Here is a 10,791-nt window from a genome sequence, read left to right as displayed (position 1 = left end):
TTTGAATACAATGCAAAGAAATATGCAATAAATGTGTACCTAAAAGATTAAGACCTAACACATAGATCTTAAACCCATAAATTAAGAGAATTCCTGACCTCATACCAAAATTCCTGTATCTGCAGACAGACCTACAATCAAGCAAATAAATATTACAAAATTTGCACCAATTTGAATTCATTCTATGCCTAGATTCTGTAGCAATAAAAATCTGGTGTAGAATTTGGAATTGCCTCTCCCAAACTGAGTTACTTGCTGTAATCTGAGTTGGCTGTTCACATATAGGTTGATTCTCCAGTCTGCTAAATCAATGGTAGAACCAAACTCCTGTCCCCACAACCTTTTAGTTTTAGGATCCACATTATCCACACTGGCATTGCAGAACTCAATGTACAACCTTTCATTACAAATTGTATTTGTTTTGTGTCCTTTAGAGCAGCTCAACAGGAGAGACAGCAAAGCTGTTAGCAGCTTTAACTTTGCTCATATGAAACTTTTGGATCTGAAGAAAGATGTCAGACTTGGGAATATTAAACTTACTTCTGATCTGCTCAAATAAGAGGATATCACCACCCAGCACTGTCACCAACTACTCTTGTACCCCTGAGCTTCCAATCAAGAGACCGAGAAAAGACTGAGTCCGAATGTCATTGAGACCGACACCAGACTCGAGTACATCTGTATCAATAACTACAGAAACACAAAATGGAAACAAGCAAATAGTGGCTTGTTCCCATTTTTTTTAACTATGTAGTTCTTGTCACAATTTTCCAAAACACAACGCTTCTTTTTGTTATTTTCTAGCTGTAGTATGTGGCCAGTGTAGCCTCCATTAAAACATTTGTCGGGAGCAACCGTTTTGTCAAAGTCGGTCGCGCATGAAGACACGGAGAATCGTCGTCACATGTAGCACTGGTAAACTAGCAATTAAATTTCTTCAAACTTAAAATACGATTAACGCTACCGGTTTTTTTCAGGAATATACTAGCTTCTCTTTTTGATCGAGGGTATATTTTCACTCATAGTTATAACGCCGAATGGTGAGTTTCGTGCTAAAGCTTTTTAGTTCGTTTTTTCATGCTGTTGTGGTACGGTGGTTTTTGCAGTATCAGTCGAGGAGGCTAAACCTTAACGGGTAGTTTTGTTGGTTTGTTTGCTAAAAAATATTACCTTCCGTTTTTGTAGCAAAACACTTCATACTTTGAAGGGTTATGTGCTGCACTGTAAAATTCTTAGAAACGAACCCTATTGTTGTTTTTTTTGTTTTGTTTTTTGTTTTTTTCAAATGTGTTAGCATTGACTTCAAGCGGACATTTTGTACTCATGCAGCTTTTAAAGCTCATTTCTGTCGTGTTCACAATGTGCATGCACCCTCTGTTAGTGCTAGAGCCGTTGTTACAGATTTTAAATGTACAATGTCGCCGTGTGAGTGCCAGTTTCTAACAGTGAAAGAACTTCTGACCCATATAATGTAGGGGCGACCTGTGGCATGTCTGGTTGTAAAAATGGTTGTAAAAATACGTTCACTGTGAAATCATCATTTACTGCTCATATGTCTAGGAAACATCAAGAATGTTCGACTGATGGCACAAGTGACATGTACAAGGAAACTATTTCTTAGTATTCTGCTCTCATTGCACTTGAGGATGCTTCCCAGAGCTCAAGTAAAGCAACAACAAATGAAAGCATTCAATTGGCACAGAATTTCAAGGAGACCTTTCTTAGGAATGTATGTTTATTCTACATAAACTTACAAGGGCAGCTCTTTCTTCCAGCTTCAACAATTCAGACTTGTCGGAGAGACACAAAATGTGCATGAGTTAGGATAGGATTATACTACTTCAAAAGGTGTGCCAGGCATTTGAAAATTTTTAAAAACATCTGCTTAACTTTATCCGAAAGACATCAAGTCAGAGACAGTTGTACCTATACAGCCTATACAGTGATGCAATTAAACATGCAGTTAGAGAATTTGGTTTTTCAGAACACAATACTATTGTTACCACAGATGTGCAATATAAGGGTACATCATATAAAAAGGGCATTTGTTTGTGTCAAAAATGATGAGTACATGGAGAATGGAGAAATTCTCATTATTTTAATTTAAAATGTATTAATTTAATAACTGTGATCATGTTAATTTAGCAAAAATGGCTGTTGGATTTACTGGTTCAACATTTACGACAGATTTAAAATGTGCAATTTACAGATTTTTCTGTAAAGTTGATTAATGTACTTTTACAGAATTATTCTGGCAACCACAGCTGCCAGGAGTTTTTCATAAAACCAACTTTTTTTTTTACAGTGTACGGTATTTCGTTGCTCACAGCAAACAACTCCCTAAACAAAAAAACACGTTCATATTTCTTGAAGAGCTTTGGTGTAGACACGCATTTGATGATAATGTCGTGTGGTGTACCAACTGAAGAAGGGAAAATTAAACGAATGAATCCAAAGTACCTTTCCTTTTAGTTTTCTTTAGTGGGTCAAAATGCGAAGACAAACACAACTACACAAAAATCCACAGGTAAGGTATCTCAGTGTGTTGAAATATTTGGGTCATCGGTAACATAGCACATGTCTCGAGCTAGACCCATGCACGCAGAGTAAATTGAAAGTTTTATGGGACCCCCTATATGCCATTTAATTTCCAATTTATACTTGTACCCGCCACCCCCACTCCCCCCTCCCTTATGGTTTGGGCACAACCAAATCCTACGAGTCCTCAAATAGGTCAATGTTGTCTATTAAAAGGGCTACAAACATTAAATCAGACCATATACAAAGAGGTGCATGCATTAGATGTTACTTTTATAACGTGAACACATAATCATCGGTCCAATACTCAGTCGATATGATCATATATAAGCACTTTATGACGTCTCACTCTGCGCTAGTCTTTTCCTGTACCTTCGGCTCTACATTTGAAACATTGCACTAGTGATAATCCCTGTTTTATCTGGCAGTCAAGCCTTATGATAAACCTCTGAGAAACATATAGCAAACTATTTTGCAAAGTGCTTATTCAGCGATTTAAATATATTACTAATTGTGTTTAATGTAATTACACAATAACCAAAGTGTCAGCAACGTATACTTTCATGAAGCAGCGCATCTTCATTCAAGTTTGTTTTAGTACTGTTTTATGTTCGTTGTATTGCATCATTTCCTCATTTAATCAAGTAAACTATACTTCTTGTACTTTAAATGCAGTAAAAGTACGTGTATACATCAAAGCTGTTCATAAATACAGAAGTCTGCGTTTTTCACTATTTAAAGACTGTTAATTTGCGGTGAGCAGATGGCGCGGTTGGTTTGACCCTGGTCGACTCTGGTCAAGAAAGCGATTTCCGAGTCTACTTTACTCGAGACAGAGACAAGACTGAGTCCAAATGTCACTGAGACCAACACCGAACTCGACATCTATATCAAGAACCACAGAATCACAAAATGGAAACATGCAAATTAGTGGCTTGTTCCGATTTTTCTAAATATGTAGTTCTTGTCACAATTTTCCAATACACAATTTACACTTCTGTTTAAAAATTATTTTCTAGCTGTAGTATGTAGCCAGTGTAGCATCCATTAAAACATTTTTCAAGCATCAGCGAATTTAAGTAATGCAATCTGTCAAAACATTCCATATACAGTTTGACATTTTTGCTGAAAAATTCATGAAAGCGTTCTGAATGTTCTGCTTAAACTACTATTAAAACTGTAACTGCTCCTATTATCTCTGCATATAATTGACCCCTAAACGTCATCATAGTAAATCTGAAAAGAAACTCCCTTACCCTTGATTTGGAGTCCTTGTGGTGTTGCTCTGCAAATGATTTACTTGGCAGTAGCTCTAGGTAAAGTAACCGCTTTTGAATCAGGACGTTTATGCATTAAGACCAATTAATTCCTAGATCCAGATAGATGCAGTTAGAGAATTTGGCTTTTCAGAGCACAATACTATTGTTTCTATAGATGTGCAGTATAAGGATACATCATATAAAAAAGGCATTTTCTTGTGTCAAAAAATTATGAGCACATGGAATATGGAGAACTTCTCGTTATTTTAATCTGTATCTTGTAATGTATATACGTAAAGCTGACTTTCATTCTGAATACCATCTGTACTCTGTGAAAAAACAGAGTTCAAGGCTGGAAAGTCTTAACATTAACAACTTGGTAGATTTTTACCCATTACCATCATACATTTTTATTGGGCACCATGTCATTCCAATGAAACACTGTGTTGTTGAAGTAAGCATGGTCTGTGGTGGAAACCATACTACAAATTCACAAATAGTATATTAGAAAGATATCACAAAACAAAAAAGGGTTTTCATATACATGTACTTGATATCAATGTAATGGCAGTTTTTCTTTTTAGGTGTACAGTCATAAGCAATCTTCCATGATTCCAAAAAACAATTGACTCTGGGCAAATGTGGTTACACACCGCCATCAGTGAGGTGTTGCTTGACCATCCAGACATGACAAAGGATATTCTAGAAGAGACCTTACATTCCCTTGGGCTGGAGACATATGATGATTTTAAGTTTATTGAGGAAACTGATTTGCTGTCAGTATTGAGGCCAGTTCAAGCCCGCAAAGTCCTGGCTGCTTGGACGCTGAGATGAAAGTCAGAAATAGTCATAGTAGCCTGCATTCAAGATAAATATAAAATATAAAAGCATTCACATTGTATTCTATAAATCATTTTCTGTGTATGTGTTTTTTGCAGGCCAGACTCCTGAAACCAATAGCTTTTCTGTTGGTGCCCACCTGCATTCTTGCAGTCACTTCCACCCAGAAGTTCATCCTTAACCTCGTCCAACAGCTGTTACTTTTATAAGGTGTGCAATTAATCATCGGTCCAATACTCAGTCGATTTGATCATATATAATCACTTCATGACGTCTCATTCGGCGCTAGTCTTTTCTGCTCCAGATTTGAAACATTGCACTAGTGATAATCGCTGTTTTAGCTGGCATTCCATCCTTATGATAAACCTTTGAGAAACATAGGAAAACATTTTGCAAAGTGCTTATTAAGATATTTAAATATATTAATAATTGTGTTTAATGTAATTATACAATATCCATTCAAACTGTCAGCAATGTACACTTTCATGCAGCAGTGCATCTTCATCCAATTTAGGCCTGCACATATTTAAAAAGTAACCACATTTACACATTTTAAGTTTGTTTTAGTACTGTATGTTTTATCTTTGTTGTATTGCAATATTTGCTAATTTAATCAAGCAAACTATACTTCTTGTACGTTAAATTTAGTAAAAGTATGTGTTTACACCAAATCCTTTTTTCTCTGATCTCTATGGTATTTGGGGGGAGACGAAACTCAGTGAGCTTTCACAGGAAGTAGAGATGTTGAGCAAATTAACCACTGTGGTTGTGTGACGGTTAGGTCGTTGGTGAGAGGTACTGTGAGAAACTTGAACAAATGTATAGATAATGAACAGAAGAAAAATGTGTTGGAAACATTGCTAAGTCAGCGCTAAGTAATCTGAATAATCTACTTTTTGAACAAACCAACATAGGGCTACAAAAATAACAGGCTCTACATTATGTTCATCGAATTCCATTAAAAATAAATATTCAGGCCAATCCATAAAGTTTGTTGGTGAACTGAGGGTGAATCTAAGACCATGTGTCATATGACCCTGAATAAAGTGTGATTCAAAGAACAATACCTTCATTAAGACAGTCATCAAAATGTGTAAGCAATACCTAATCACTCTAATTTAATATAATATTTCATTATAATCCTATAACTGTAACATCACTTTGATCCTCTAGAAGTTTTTAATTTTTTCTCATGGCAGGTTGGGCCAGTGTTCACACAGTTAAATCTGGTTTATATCCAGTAAACTTACTTCATAGCAGGCTTGTTTTCCATGTATGTTGCAGTAGCAACTAAACTATTCTGTGCCCAGTTATTTTAATGAAAAACCAAACTGGAAACTCAAAGTCAACAGATCTGCAAGGTGCTAAACCTGCTTGCTGAAATATTCCCCAGGTGACTGATCAGGTATCATTTCTTGTTAATATTTTTAGAAAAAGAAAAAGAAAACCCTAATATTGTTAATAGATATTAACAATATTAATATTATTAATAGAAAATAGCAAACAAACAATGACATTGCTTCATTTATATTTGTTATACATGTTCAACTGTATTTCTTCTTTTTTCAGATAAAAGTTTTTTGACCTGACTTAGGTATGACATAAAACAACTTTAGAAATGACAAAGTGTTGGACAAATATTTGGTCTAGTGTCTAAACCCTTCCCAGTTCATGAAGGGTCTCATAATTATCTGACTGGATGATGTGTTCAGTGTATTTGAAGCATGAGATACCTCATAATATTTCAAAAGTTCTACCAGGGTGATCAAACTTGTTAGACTGTGAAATTACTATATCATGTGCCTGCACTGCTATGTACAATCAAAGAATAAGTAACCATAAAGTACCTCAAAGTGGGGGAGGTGTAGATGAATAGCCGCACCTTGAAAGCAGTCTATATTGAACAGGTGTTGCGACCCCGCATAGGCTGTGAGGCCATAACATGGAAAAAGAAATGCAAACGGATAATATAATGGAAGTTGTGAGAAAGTGAGAAGCAACAAAACAAACAGAAGCACAAATGGAAGGTGTTTTTCAGTGTATTTTACAGAGTTTATGGTTCATAAACAAACAAACAAACAATCATACTGGTGCAAATGTCTTCAGAAGTGACCCAAGCCAAAATAACAAACAAAACCCACTCTAATTAAATAAAACTACACACTCACTAATCCTAACACAAGAAACCTACAACAAACTTTTCTAACTCCCTAATACAAAAACAGAAACAAAACCCACAACCAACAAAAATGGCAGTCACTCCCTACCACCAGTGTCCAACACCAAAACACCAAACAAACAATATTTAAACAATCGATATATATGTATCAGCTACCAAAGCAGGAGGGGCAAAGCCAAAGAAGAAGCCCAAAAATGGGGAAAAACAAGGTCATACACAAATTGTCATACAAATTTTAAATCACAGCAAACCAGCTCCAAACTAACAGTCTCTTTTCTCTCTCTCTCCCTCTTGCTCTTCTGGGAGTGGCCTTTAAATGGTCGACACAGTTGGCTGGGAAACCCGGCAAGGAATAAGGCGGAACACACACACACACACACACACACACACACACACACACACACACACACACACACACACACACACACACACACACACATATATATATATATATATATATATATATATATATATATATATATATATATATATACATATACATACACACATCTTTCCGTAACACAGGGGTCCTGGCCTAAGCCATCCATGAGACAGGTATCCCAGGAGACGATTCTGTACATCATCTCCCTTTTCCCCTACAAACACAAGGTTGATAATTTTACACTGATTTTAAACTGGAAATGACCAGCATGAGGACACTGGAAAGAGTTCTTGACGTGGATCTTGGCGTGGATGACGCTGCCTGTCCTGATCCAGCTCCTGTCCCTGGCGTGAGAGATGCCACCCATCTTAATCCAGCTCCTGTCTCCAGCACAAGAGATGCTGTGCTTCCGAACTTCTTCAGCCATACCTCGCAGCCAGCCAGTGACTCTTACGGCCTCTCAGTCTACTTCTCAGGCCCATGTAGCTACTAGGTCTACACCTTGTACAATTCCTGTAACTCCTCTGCCCCCTGAGACTGCTACCCAGCCCCCATTAATGCGCCCATGCCTGCTTCTGTTTCCTCAGTTCCTGTTTTGCCTGCTCCTGTTCCTTGTTTTGTCCATGTTCCTGTCCATGCCTGTTTTGTTACCATAGAGAAACCTGTTACTCTACCATGTGGCATCAGTGTTCCCTTGCCAGTTCCAGTACTTGTAACCATGCCTATTGTCTATTTTGTTCCTGTGACTGTCTCTGTTGTGATGAAAATACTTACCTCTGTCTTTGCTTCTGTTCCTGTCCCCGTTCCCACAGCTGTGCCCAATCCTTATGTTTCTCCTCTCTTCTCCTGTTTCTGTGCCGTCCTCCTGTTCCAGCCATGTCTGCAGTCCCACTCCTTTTTCCCATCTGGCTTCTGTCCCTCAAACTGTCCCAACTCCGCTACCTGTTCATGGTTTAGCCCACTTGTGTCCCTCGAGTTCCTGTGTCCAGATCAGCTTCCTCAATGTCTTCTGGTTCTGTCTCCTGTCCTATCTCATCGTCCCTAGCTCCTCCTTTTGTTCCTGTCTCTGCTTCTTGTGGTACTCCTGTTCCTACTCCCTGTCCTGCCTGATCGTTCTTCTCTGTTCCTACGTCTGTTCCTGGTCCTATCCTGTTCCCCGGGCTTATGTATCCGTTGCCTTGTCTGTTCCTGTTGTGTTTCCTGTTTCCGTCTGTTCTTGTGTCTTGTCTGGGTCCTATTCCTGCTCCACGTCTTGCCCGTTCTGCTTGTCGGTGTCTCGTCCTAGTCCTGTGTTCTGTTTTGCACGCCCCATTGTTGCGCGCTTTAGTGGGGGGTTCTGTCACGAATGGCCGCCCTCCTGCAGTCCCTGTTTCCATGGTTTCCCTGTCGTGTCTGTTTTCCTTTACTTCCTTGTTCTGTTCCTTGGTTTCATTTTCTCCACCCATCTTCTGTTCCTTAATTTCAGTCCTTGTTTTGGTTTTCCCTGTGCTTATGTTCACCTGTGTCTGTGTCTGAATGTCTTGTTTATTTAAGCTCTGTGTTTGGTTTCCCATGTTGTCAGTTATTTGTTAAGTCTGCTCATGTGTGGAGTTGTTGTCAGTTTCACCATTGTTGTCCTTGTTTTATCTGTTTGCCTAGTTCGTGTTTTATTTTGCCTTAGTGTTTTCCTCGTGTCTCTGTTTTATTTGCCTCCCTTGTTCTGTTTCCTGTGTAAAAAACCTCCTGCATCTGCATTCTGCCTCTAGCCTTGTCCCTGCACATATGTTAGAATATATATATATATACACACACCACCTAAATGAAAACTATGACTAAACTACTCAGATCAGAAGGTGTTTTAGATTAAACCATGTGGGGGGAAAACACAGTGACTGTTAACAAACAAAGTTCTTTCTGATTGTCACTTAAGCAATAAATTGTGTCCCCCTGCAGAGTACTGTGATTGAGTTGCATATGGTGTTAAATATCAAGTGTCATGGGTAGCTTCTGGTGTAAAATGGAATTTAAAAGGGGAAGTTAAATGTATCCTCTGACTCCATCAACTAGACAGAGATAGAAAGTGCAACCCCCCCCCCCCCCCCCCCATAAATCAGTTTGGTTGCTTGTGTGTATGCTTAATGTTCCAGTATGTGCCCTCTGTCTTAATACCAAAATACCCAAAAAAGAAATTTGGACATGAAAATTAGCCATTTGGCTAAATATCTCACCCTTACATCATAGTATAATAATGATGATTAATGTATTCTGGCCCTGTTATATAGATACATAAAAGTAACAGTAAATGTAAACAGTGTACTCAATAAAAACTTACTGGATAAGGGATAAAAATAAGACTGGCAGTGCAAAATGTAGTTTATAACAACACACACAAATTCACTGCCCCCTTTTGACTTGGTAGACCATCTGAAAGGAACTCATTCTCTTTTTAATCTCATTCTCTGTTTGTTTCTGTTTGATTCCATCCACATCCTCTTTGATCTCATCTAGTTTGTTGAAAATCTGTCATAAGAACTTGGGCAGCTTAATTGTTCTCTTGGGTTTGGGTATTTCAGCAGAGTCAGCAGTGGAATGAAGAACCGAATCCAGAGTTGTGAGATAGAACTGTGGAATATGAAGCATAAACACATATTCTGCCAGATTTTGTGGCATCTGACTGCTCTGGGTCATTCACTGGGAATGATGATAAAAAGTGGATTTCAGCTTAAGTCCAGTGCAGTCAAGAACTTTCTTTGACTCTTTACTCTTTATACTTGATCGTGAAATTGTCACGGTATGCTCCCCTTTCCACTGGTCAAGCAGTGGGCCGAACCGCGTGACCAAGGGGAGTTCATTGTTAGTCTTGTTAGTAACCACGCCCCTGTTGTCAGCGCACACCTGTACATGGTTTAGTGTTGTGATGTCTGTGTGTATTTAAACATCTTGGTTGGTGTGTGCTGTTGGTGTGTCCATCATTACTTTTGTCATTTCCTATGTTTGTGTTTATGTTCCATGTTATTCGTATTCGTGTTCACAGTTTGTGTGTGTGCCATTGACTTTCACGTGTGTTAATAAATGTCTATCACTGTCAAGGGAGTCTGTACATCCTGCTCCTTGCCCTGCAGCAGTTGAGCCAAAACAGAAATGAAACATTTGGCCACATTTTCAGAATTTTAACTTAGTTTCCTCAGTTTAGCATAATATTGGTTCTTATGTTTGAATAAAAATAGTTTGTAAGAATATACAGTTCGTACTCTCTGGAGGACAAGGAGTGGTTTATGGATTAAGGAAAGCATTGGAAAGGTTCTCATTGTTTTCACAGAAAAGCACTGACAACCGAATTAACATGGAAGATCAGATGGGGACACTGCCCACTCCTACAACACCTGTAAATCACAACACCTAACGAATTTGGGTAATTGAGAATTGGAGGCATATTGGTGTCTTATCAACAATTTCTGAGTTGAACCTTCGGTTTCAACTTTTCGTCAACAACACTCTGAACGAACTCTTATCATGAAAAAACACTGAATGAATTATCATAAAGAGACATCATAATTCTTCAAGATATTTATGAGCTTGAATAACTGAATCCATGCAACAGTCTGCAACAGGTG

This window comes from Electrophorus electricus, chromosome 6, assembly GCF_013358815.1.
Source record: "Electrophorus electricus isolate fEleEle1 chromosome 6, fEleEle1.pri, whole genome shotgun sequence".
Lineage (NCBI taxonomy): Eukaryota > Metazoa > Chordata > Actinopteri > Gymnotiformes > Gymnotidae > Electrophorus > Electrophorus electricus.
This window is presented reverse-complemented; position numbering follows the sequence as displayed.